We start from the raw sequence: 12490 nt of genomic DNA on the forward strand, positions 1-12490 counted from the left end.
CTGGACTGGCTGGCCAGACAGCCCAGGGAACTGCCTGTCTGCATCTGCCCAGAGCTAGGATGGCAAATGGCACCACCATGCTGGGTTGTTTTTTTAAACATGAGTTCTGGGGCTTGAATTCAGGTTAAACACTTTACTGCTGAGTCATCCCCCAGTGCCCTTCAGGACAAAACTTAAATTCAAGATCAGCTCATGACCCATCACCAATGGAAGGCCTTGTCAGTTTCTCCTATCCCAGGCCACTCTTTATCTACATCCCTAAGCAAGTCCAAGCTGCTCCACTGTGGCTCAGGTAGTCCCTACTCAGAACAGCCTTCCAGACCCCCAGAGGTAAGTATACCTGGAGCTGTCAGCATTTCATCTTTCAGGAGGCTCACTGAGATTAGGGAAGTAAAGAAACCACACAAGGCTCAGGAAGGTCCTAAAACTGAAGAGCTACAAAGTCCTTCCTACAGGTTGTACAAGCAACAACAGCTGCCAGGAAGAGGATGCCCTGGCCAAGCTGCCAGGTTTTACAGGACGTTCCAGTAGTGCAGCCTTGCCTTTGAGTTGTCCACATTCCTCTCAGAAATCCCTCACTGGTGCTCTGTAAGCAGGTCTGACAAAGTCATTGCTTTACCAGGGTGGACTTTGGTGGAGGAGTTGCTTTGATCTGTCATCCATTGTTCTTCAGGGGAAAGAGACATGCATTCACATCTCCCCGGGGAGAGTTGTACAACGGTAGGGCTCTATACTTGGGGACCCCCTCCCAGATGCAGACACCCAGCCACTGCTCACTCTCCAGCAGTTCACAGAAGCCTCCGAGGGGACAGCCACTGGGAATGCAGGAACCAATTGCTCATCTTGCATAGAGGCCACATGTTCAGCAAGCCGAAACACTTCCTCAGAAACCCTGGGCTTCTCCAGAATGCAAGCGTTCCCAGGGAAATTGAGGTCACTGGATTCTTGGTTCTCCAGGGGCCTCCTCTCCACTAGCGGAAGCAGGTGCCTGCTGCCAGGGCAAAGCTATTCAATTAGTTCTCATTGAAGTTTCTTCTTTCCCCCACAGGTGTAAATTGGGTACCTGGCATGTTGTTTTGAACTTGACTCCACATAAAAAGATATTTATTTCCAGACCGTCTCCGGCTCTAAAGAAGGAAATAAAGACACATTCAAGGCCTCCGGTATTTACCCCTCGTGCCCCAACCTCTACCTGGGGAAATCAGGAACAGGGAGGGTTTTGCAAACAAGTTACGGGACTGTTCCTTCTTGCAGAGAGCAGCGCAGGAAACAGCACCTGAGGAGCTCGCTCTGCTCTGTGGACGGCGTGTGGCTGTCGGGGACCGGAGTGCTGTGAAATCAGAACTGGAGAAGCCAGGACTTTTCAAAAGGTATTTGATCTGAGGGTGCGCCGGGTCTTGGGGCACCCTCCTCCCCACACCTGGGAGGAGGAAGGAATGCTCTCTCCACTTGCTGTAGGAGATTCGGCCCCGTCTCCGCCACTGTTCTCCGGCAGCCTTCCTTGACACCGGGACATGCTGCCTCGCGCTCCTCGCCACCCCTCTGCGGTCACTGCTCCTGTCAGAACCATCCCATTGCGTTTCTTCAAGTGGACGCTGCCGTCTTCCTCCTTCAGTGGAACTGAAGCTCGGTGAAGAAGAGAGAGGCGGCGGGCTGGGAGGAGCAGCAGAGCACAGGTCATGCTTGGCCTCTCTCCCGATCCCAGTAATAAGCTTGGGTCTCTTTCTAAGCATGGTAGAAAGGCATTCAATGATTTTAAGGAAAATCACATCGTCAGATTTGGGTTAAGATTGCCTTTCTTTTTAAATGGGGGCAGAATAAATAATATTTGAGATAAGGTATGCTATTCAGTTGTTCTTATCTCTTTAGCACAGGGGTCAGCACAGATGTTTTTCTATAAAAAGCCATATAATACATGTGTTAAACTTTGTGATCTGTCTGGTCATTGTTGCAGTTACTCACCTCTCCCATACAGCACAGACAGAAAGAAGGCAGAGAATATATACGCGAATTAATGTGGCCTGTTCCAATGGAATTTAATTTGTGTAAATGCATGGCGGCCTGTAGCTGCTGCACAGGCTGCAGTTGGCTGAGTCCTGCTCCAGTTGTGTTGAATGGTCTTTGTGACACTGAGGAGTTTGCCTGTAGCTAGAGTTTTCCTGCCTTGCCCACAGTCAGGACAAATCTCTATCACCCGCCAGTCCCATAGCTGCTCAGACCCAACCAAGTAAACACAGAGACTTATATTGCTTACAAACTGTATGGCCGTGGCAGGCTTCTTGCTAACTGTTCTTACATCTTAAATTAATCCATTTCCACAAATCTATACCTTGCCACGTGGCTCACGGCTTGCCAGCATCTTCACATGCTGTTTGTCATGGCGGCGACTGGCAGTGACTCTGTCTGCCTTCCTGTTCTTTCTTTTCTCCTCTCTGTTAGTCCCACCTATACTTCCTGCCTAGCCACTGGTCAGTCAGTGTTTTATTTATTGACCAATCAGAGCATTTGACATACAGACCATCCCACAGCATGTCTGCCTATTGTTGTTGTGCTTTAAAGTGTTTGTTAAGAATAGCTGCTAGGGGCTGGAGCGATGGCTTAGAGGTTAAGAGCACTGCCTGTTCTTCCAGAGGATCCAGATTCAATTCCCAGCACCCACATGGCAGCTCACAACTGTCTGTAACTCCAGTTCCAGGGGATCCAACACCCTCACACAGACGCATGCAGTCAAAACACCAACGTATATTTTTTAAAAAAAATTAAGAGAATGGCTGCTAAAGCCAGGTGGTGGTAGTGTACGCCTTCAATCTGAGCACTTAGGAAGCAAAGGCAGGCGGATCTCTGTGAGTCCCAGGCTAGCCTGGTCTACAGAGCAAGTTCCAGGATAGCCAGGGCTACACAGAGAAACCCTGTCTCAGAGGGAAAAAGCAAAAAACAAAACAGAAACAAATAAACAAACAAAAGAATAGCTGCTAAAAACCAGAGTGTATGGGAGGGCTGCTCATGGAGCCCATTCTACCCGAGGAGCCATTGGCAGCCATGGCTTCCGGGAGAGGGAGAGCCAGTTTTCTTTAGGGGTCTGACACCTGGGAGGCTGTCCATGCCCCAGCAGATGGCCCTTACAACCATGCACATCACATACAGGCAGCTTTAAGTGAACTCTGTGGGTTTAGAAAAAGAGCACTCGGGGTTGGGAAGGGAAAGTGTGAGGGTAGCAAGGGGAAGGAATGGAAAGCAGATTTGATCAAAACTCGTTACACACATATATGAAATTCTCAAACCATAAGAAAAGTTAAGAAATAAGCACAAGAATAGGGCATGAAGTAGGGGGTTTGCTGGAGAGTCTTGGGGGTGCTGGAAGAAGACAGTGGGGGAGACATAATCAGGATACATTTATATGGATACACATTTTTCAGAGAATAAAACTTACAAATAAAAAAGAATAGCGTCTAGCCTTTATCAAATGCCCCTCTCTGCTGAGCCTGCCAAGCCTCCCGCAGGTCAAACGTTTGCACACTTGGTCCTCAGCTGGTAGCACTGTTTTGGAAGGTTGTGGAGCCTTCAGGAGGCGGAGTCTTCCTGAAGAAGCGAGTCACTACAGTTGGATGTTGAGGTTCTAAATTCCATCTGATTTACCAGCTGCTACCCTGTTCCCTCACTGTTTAACACATGTGACCAGTTGCCTCCACTCCTGCCGCCAAGCCTTGCCCACCAGGATGGGTGTAGCCCCTCACACTGTGAGCTAGCCTTAACTCCTCCTATATGTTGCTTCCTGTCAGGTGTTTAGACATGACAACGGAAAAGGAACCAGTCCGGCATGCACTGAGTCATGTAAGACTAAATGGATAAACCTCGTTATGCTGAATTGTGTTTCTGAGAAAAGGCCATCTGAACTGTGGACTTTAAATAATTAAAATGGCAAATGTTACATTATGTATATATTGCCACGATAAAATAAAAGTTTTCAGTTTTTAAAGATTCAAGACTTCTCACCTGTACCAAGTTCAATGGCAGCCTCTGAAAAATCAAATTGTCAGTGGAACTTTAGCCCATGAAACTAGACAAGACACATTGAATGTAAGAAGGATGAATGCCCAGTAAAACAAGATGTGATTAAGTCATCAGATATATAGCCAAAATATTCCAGGATCAATATTCAAAAAAATAGTGGAACACACCAAGAATTAGGAAAATTACAACTTGAATAAGCTAAGATAATCACTGACCTACAAAGTGGTTGAAACTGACAGATTTTAATGAGCCCTTCTCCATGGTGCTGAAGACATCAGTGGCCTCCATAGCTTATTGAACACTGACATCACTCCATTTGGTGTTGCTGGGATTAAACTCCTAGAAACAGAGATGGACTCCCTATTAACGACATGCCTCCTGTTCTTACCTTGACTATGTAATTGGATGTATCATGATTGTCTGGGTTCATACTGAATCATAAAGATAATATAGTTGAAGTCAATGAAGGAGTCATTGATGGTCAATATGCACTTAGCCTGACCAAGTACTCAATATGTCCAAATTCATTTAGCCTCACCTTCCCCATCATGTGTCAGGGACACAGGAAATACTTTCAGGTGTACAGAGGAGCAGAAAGTCCATACAAATTTTAATTTTAAAGAAACACTCACAAACAAGTTCTGTATCAGTACCGAACTGTGCTGTTCTTTTTCTCTTTGACTTTCTATTTCTTCTCTATAGGCTCAACATAATTTTTGCATTAATATATTTAAAAATTGAGAGTCCTTTCTTGAGCACCTCTATCAGCTGGGAGAACTGATTAACGCGTCACTAACAAGATCAGTATCTCAGAGGCTCCCCACAGCAATGTCTGTTGCTTAAGCATCCTTCTCAGTGCAAACAGAATCAACTGAAGAATGACACAGTGATGAGGCAGCAAGCCAAAATTCAAAACAAAAATCAGTGGCATTACATATCTAACCAGCACAAGACGTAATGATAGAAATTATTCCTTTTATGCAGAAATAGTTGTAGGAAAAAGTGACAAGTAAATCAGTTTTTAAAAGCAGACATGCCACTCTGACAAATGAGAAGAGCAAACCTGAGACTCTCCTTCTCTCCTGAACTATTCACTGAACACAGTGAACGTGAGTCAACGAAGGAGTTGTTGGTCTTTTTTGTTCAGCTAAAAAAAAAAAATTCATACTACAGTGAAGAAAAAGAGTGAATCAGGCATAACTCAACAGTGTTCCTTAATGGGGAAAGAAGAATGTTCAAGAATGTTAGAGTTACTATAATTTACCCGAGGATGGGGGAGAGATGACAGGGGAGAGGAGAGGAGAGGGGAGGGGAGAGGAGGGGGAGGGGAGAAGCTCAGTGAAGCTCTAACAACACACAGAGTGTGATGAAATGTATCTGGGAAGCTCTTACCTCGGCAGCAGGAAAAACATGTTCCTGAACAAACACTGCTCTGGCAGTCTCATTTGCAGGCCAGCAGGCAAGACTCCTGCAGGCAGGCCTCCACCCACCCCCACCTTTGCACTGGACCCTGTAATCTACAGGCCCCACTCCATCCCCCAAACCTACCCATCCCCCACAACTACCCATCCCCCAAAACCTCAGTGTCACCCTAAGACATAGACTGCCAGCTCCAATTGGACCAAGAGGTGGTGACTGTTTTCCCAGCCAGTCACCCCAGACTCTAAGCCTTAGGCCCAGAGGCACAACCCATCCCCCCTACCTCCATCCATTGTTGTCCCAGTTGCAGGCAAATAAGACTCCTGCCAAACAGGACTGCCCACCACAACACCCCATCAGACCCAGTAATCTGCAAGCCCCACTCCATCCCCTAAACTCACCCATCCCCCTCAGCCGCTCCCTAGGACTGACAGTGCCAATTGGACCAAAAGGAGCTCCCTGAGACACATACACCGCTTGAACCAATTGGAGGAAGAGATGGGTGGACGCCAGTGCAAGAATACATACAACTGCATAAAGAGCAATATGGCACCACCAGAACCTAATGGTTCTACAACAGCAAGACCTGAACATCCCAACGTAGAAGAAGCAGAAGAAAATGAGGTTAAAATGACTTTATGAAGATGATAAAGGACTTTAAAGAGGAAATGAAAAATTCCCTTAAAGAAATCAAGGAAAAGACAAACAAAATATTGGAAGAAATTAATAAATCCCTTAAAGAAAAAACAATTAAACTGGTGAAGGAAACAGTTTAAGACCTGAAAACTGAAATAGAGGCAATCAAGAAGACACAAAGTGAGGGAATACTGGAAATGGAAAATCTGAGTAAATGAACAGGAACTACAGTTGCAAGCATAACCAATAGAATATAAGAGATGGAAAAGAGAATCTCTGGCATTGAAGATATGATAGAGGAAACAGACTCATCAGTCAAAGAAAACACTAAAGCAAAAAATGTCAAAAAACAAAGCATCCTGGAAATCTGGGACACAAACCTAAGAATAATAGGGATAGAAGAAAGAGAAGAATACCAACTCAAAGGCATGGAAAATATATTCAACAAAATCACAGAAGAAAACTTTCCCAACCTAAAGAAGGAAATGCCTATGAAGATATAAGAAGCTTACAGAACACCAAATAGACTGGACCAAAAAAAAAAATCCCCTTGCCACATAATAATCAAACCACTGAACATGCACAATAAAGAAAGAATATTAAGAGCTGCAAAAGAAAAAAGTCAAGTACCATATAAGGCAGACCCATGAGAATAACACCCAACTTCTCAATGGAGATTCTGAAAACCAGAAGGTCTTGGACAGACATTAAGCAGACACTAAGAGACCATGAATGCCAGCCCAGACTACTAGACCCAGCAGAACTTCCAATCACCATAGATGAAGTAAACAAGATATTCCATGACAAAACCAGATTTAAACGATACCTATCCAAAAATCCAGCCCTACAGAAAACCCTAGAAGGAAAAATCCAACCTAAGGAAGTTAGATATACCCATTAAAAGACAGGCAATAGATAATCCTACACCAACAAATACCAAAGAGGAGAAACACACAACACTACTGCCAAAAAATAACAAGAATTAACAATTACTGCTCATTAATATCCCTTAATATCAATGGGCTCAATTCACCTATAAAAAGACACAGGCTAACACAATGAATACAAAAGCAGGTTGCATCCTTCTGCTGCATACAAGAAACACACCTCAACTTCAAAGACAGACACTACCTCAGAGTAAAGGGTTGGGAAAAGACTTTCCAATCAAATGGACTTAAGAAAGTAAGAAGCAGCCTTGAACACATTGGCACTGGAGACCACTTCCTAAATATAACACCAGTAGCACAGACACTGAGAGCAACAATTAATAAATGGGATCTCCTGAAACTGAGAAGCTTCTGTAAGGCAAAGGACACAGTAAATAAGACAAAACAACAGCCTACAGAATGGGAAAAGATCTTTGCCAACCCCCATCTGACAAAGGGTTGGTCTCCAAAATATATGAGGAACTCAAGAAATTAGGCATCAAAATACCAAATAATCCAATTAAGAAATGGACTACAGATCTAAACAGAATTCTCACCAGAAGAAACTCAAATGGCTGAAAGACATTTAAGGAATTGCTCAATATCCTTAGTCATCAGGGAAATGCAAATCAAAACAACTCTGAGATACCACCTTACACCTGTCAGAATGGCTAACAACAAAAGCACTTATGACAGCTTATGTTGGAGAGGATGCGGAGCAAAGGGAACACTTCTCCACTGTTGTGGGAATGCAAACTTGTACAACCACTGTGGAAATCAGTATGGCGGTCTCTCAGAAAATTGGGAATCAATCTTCCTCAAGACCCCATGTGATACCACTCTTGGCCATATACTCAAGGTATACTCAATCATACCACAAGGAAACTTGCTCAACTATGTTCATAGCAGCATTATTCATAATAGCCAGTACCTGGAAACAACCTAAAGAATGGATGAAAAAAATGTGGTACATATACACATTACCACTAAGTATTACTCAGTGGTAAAAAACAATGACATCATGAAATTTGCAGGCAATTAGTGAGGTAATCCCGACTCAGAAAGACATACATGGTATGTACTCACTCATAAGTGGATACTAGATGTAAAGCAAAGGATAACCAGACTACAACCCACAGCTCTAGAGAAGCTAGGTAACAAGGAGGACCTGAGAGGGACTCATGGATTGCCTTGGGAAGGGGAAATAGATGAGATCTCCATGAATAAACAGGGGCTGAGGAAGGGCAATAAAAGAGGAGGGATGGGGATGAGAACATGAAGGAACAGGAAAGTTGAGCTGGGGGAGGGTCAGAGTGGGAGAGCAATGGAAGAGATATCTTGATAGAGGGAGCCATTATGAGGTTAGGGAGAAACCTGGTCCTAGAGAAATTCCCAGAATCCATAAGGACGACCCTGGATTAGACTACTGGCAATAATAGAAAGAGTTCCTGAACTGGCTTACCCCAGTATTCAGACTGGTGAATAACCTAACTGTCATCAGAGAGCCTTCATCCAGTAATTGATGGAAGAAGATGCAGAGATCCACAGCCAAGTACCAGGCTGAGCTCTGGAAGTCCAATCGAAGAGAGGGAAGTGAGATTCTATGAGCAAGGGGGGGGGGGGGGGTCAAGATCATGATGGGGAAACCTACAGAGACAACTAAATCAAGCTCATAGGAACTCACGAACTTTAGACCCACAACTGTGGAACCTGCATGAGACCAGACTAGACCCTCTGCATATGGGAGACAGTTGTGTAGCTTGATCTGTTTGAGGGGCCCCTGGCAGTGGAATCAAGATCTATTCCTGGTGCATGAGCTGGCTTTTAGGAGCCCATTACCTAAGGTGGGACACCTCGCTCAGCCTTGGTGCAGTGGGGAGGGGCTTGGTCTTACCTCAACCAAATGTACCAGGCTTTGCTGACTCCCCATGGGAGGTCTTACCCTTTTGGGGGAAGAGATGGGGGTTGAGGGGAGAAGGCTGGAGGGGAGGAGAAGGAGGGAAGAGAGGGGGATCTGTGGTTGGTATGTAAAATGAATAAAAATTTTCTTAAATTTAAAAAAAAAGAAAAGAAAAGAAACACTGCCCTGGTCATGACTAAAACGTAAAATGATTGTCACCAGAAGGCTAATTTATAGATAGGACAAAACATTTTAATAACCTCAGACACTGAAAGTAGCAAATTACAGTGTCAGGCCTAAAACTCCTCATGTGCCTCCATGTTGTTTATCCTCGCTGGGCCCCCGAGAAATTGAAGTGCTGAGTTGACCTCCTCTCGACAGATGCACGGCTCACCCTACAGGGAAAGCCTCCCACCTCACTAGAACCACTACCTGCTGCTCCAGACGCTCTCCAAGGGTCCTCAACCCAATGGGCTTCATTTTCTTCCCAGTCTTCATAGTTATTCAACAAGCCAATCACGTCTTTCCACAGCAACCACAGGGCGGGAAAGTCTCCTGGTGGAATAAGCAGAAGATCACCACAACACAGGGACAGTTGGAGGTTGTGGCCTAATTAGCCTAACGTGCAACGTTTCCAAAGTTGATCACCTGACAAGAGATTGTAAATGCAACGGTGCTTTGATCGGCTCTCTTATACTGCCAAATGTTTTTCTAGGTTGACTAACTGACAATATTTAAAGATATTTCTAACTATAAATATAAAACACTGAGCCCCTACAACCAAAACAGCCCCACATCCATTTGATAGTTGCTTATATGTTCACTCATAAGTTACAATCATTTACACGAGATACTGCTACGTCGTGTTTATCATACAGCATTTGTAAAATTGTGTTCAAGTACAACTGTACATGTTTGAACTCTTTTAAAGGCCAGTGTAGAAGTACAAATTAATTAAGGATATATACAAATCAAGTTCAAATATATAAACAAGATAATAGATGATTTATTCTTTTAAGTCTAGGAAAATATGAGCAGAGTTGGCATTACAAGTTAATGCATTGATGGCCTCTAGTTTTCTATATCTGATTTTGTCTGTGTGTATGTGTGTGTGTGTATACACATGTATGTAAAATACATATAATTTAAAATAAACCTTAAAATAACTAAATTAGCATACTTGCTTTAAAGTGTTTCATTAATAGTAATTTAAATCATTTTTGATGTAAATATTTTAATATATAGTCCTCCTTTTATTTATGGAGACTTGCACTATTTTTAGAGTTCTGCAATTACAAGCATGCTTGTATAAACATTCTTGAACTTCTCTCCTAGTGTGCATTCTAACAGTTTCTTCAGGATACAAACTCCAAAACGGCTTGTAGTTAGGCATGCAGATGTTCAACTTTGTAATACAGTGCCAGTTGTTTTCAGAAGTGCCAGTACTACTTTACCTCTAACAAAAAGACAGCTGGATCTTAGAAATACAATATGCTTTGGTCATAAATGTCCTCCTAAAAGTTTATATTTTGACAACATGGTCCCCTGATGACGGGGCTACTGGAAGTTAACAGAAACTCCCACCAGCCACGAGAAGCAAGTGTCAGGAGACTATTCTTCGAATCCTGCCCAGCAGTGTGGGAACTCTGTTAGAGACATAGACTAGAGTGTAACTCAGGACCTCCTCAGAGTAGGAATGAGCACCGCCCGGAGTTTGAAAGTGCTGGCATCTCAGGCAAGCCGCGGGGAGGCTTCCTAACAGTCCGTTCCAATACCAGGAGCCTGAGAGCATCTCTAATTATGATGCCCACCACACAAAGGTCAACACTGCAAGAGTTAACCAAAGGTTCTGTTCTTACTAGAGAACAAATAGCCAGAGAAGAGAAAGCAAGCCAGCCTAGAGGCAGACTCTGGATGGACCTGCACTTAGGCAAGTGGTAACACAGTCTGCACTCGTCCCATGTAAGTGACCACATAGAGACAGGTAGACTCTCTTCGTATTTAATTTTCATTTTGTGAACAACTTTGTCCTCTCCTCCTGCTTTTAGATAGCCTCTCCCAAAAGAGGAAGGTTGGCTTAGGCCTGGACATCTCCCTGCCACAACCCCGTCGTCTTATGCTGTGGTTGCGCCCCTTTATCCCTTTCTCTTTTTGACTTGTCATTAGTTAGACCTGCCTTCTCTTCTCCCTTCTCTATTGCTCCTCCCTTCTATTGACTTTTGTCTGCTCAGTTTTCCCATTGCTCTAATACTAAGTGCTAACCTTACTCGGCTTATTTTTTCCAGTCCTATCCTTAGAATATCTGACCTATCCTTGTTCCCTTCTTCTCTGAAGTACTGGAGTTAAGGAGCAATTATTTTTAATTGACTGCTACTGTTTTTCTCTTTTAATACACTTACGTGTGTGCATGTGTCTGTGAGTGTGTGTGCAGGTGCCCACAGAAGCCAGAGAGGGCATCAGATCCTCTGAAGCTGGAGTTACAGGTGTCTGTAAGCCTCCCAACATGGGTGCTAAGGTCCAAACTCCAGTTCTCATGACTGAACAACAAGCATCTGATGACTGAGTATCCTCCAGCCAGTTACTGTATTTTCAGAGTGGACCTATGCATCTGTTGTGGCTGCTTCGGTGGTTCATATTCTACTCTTGGATGCTGGATACTGTACCCATATCCTGGTAAGTGGGCTGGGGGTTCAGCTGCTGAGCCGCACTCCCACTCCAGTGAGAAGAAAGGAGATCCCAACCTCACTACACCCTAGTGCCGCTCAACACCATAAATATTTTCAACTCAAAGAATTCAGATGACTGAAATAGCCAATGAACAACCTAATTCCAGAGATCTCACTGAAAAAAAAAAAAAAAAAAAAAAACACAAGAAACTCCAAAACTCAGGGCAATGAAGTTTCTCCAAAAAGCACTGGTTTCACAATAATGAATCTCAATCAGAGTAAATGAGATGAAAATCCCAGAAAATATTTCCTTTTATTTTTGGATGTTCAGTAAAATTAAAGAGAACACAAACTCCTGAATAGAGCCAAGGAGAAAACAAATAAATAGCTTAATAAAATGAATTCGTATAGGACATGAAGGAAGAGTTTGATTTTAAAAGTAGAAATGGGGGAAATATCAAATTAAAACTTTGGAAATGAGCTGGGTGGTGGTGGCAGATCTCTGTGAGTTTGAGGCCACCCTGAGCTACAGAGTAAGTTCCAGGAAAGGCTCCAAAGATACACAGAGAAACCCTGTCTCAAAAAAAAAAAAAAAAAAAAAAAAAAAAACTTTGAAATGAAAGTTTCAGTAAGTCAAAACACTCAATAGGAAGCTTCATCAACAGAACACATCAGGAGGAGAACAGAATATTAGGACTTAAAGATAATCTAAAGGAATTAAAACATCCAAAGAAGTTAAAGCAGTAACAAAGTATGACTAGACCATGTGAGGTCTCTGGGACATCGTAACAGAACAAATCTACAGCCGTGGGCATAGAAGAAGAGAAAAAGGAGCAAGCTAAAGGCATAGAAAATATATTCAATAAAAGCACAGTAGACAGTGTCTCAAATCTAGGGAGGAGACGGTCTGCCGGACACAGGAAGCGCCTCGA

The sequence above is a fragment of the Peromyscus leucopus genome, chromosome 10 (assembly GCF_004664715.2).
Source record: "Peromyscus leucopus breed LL Stock chromosome 10, UCI_PerLeu_2.1, whole genome shotgun sequence".
Taxonomy (NCBI): domain Eukaryota; kingdom Metazoa; phylum Chordata; class Mammalia; order Rodentia; family Cricetidae; genus Peromyscus; species Peromyscus leucopus.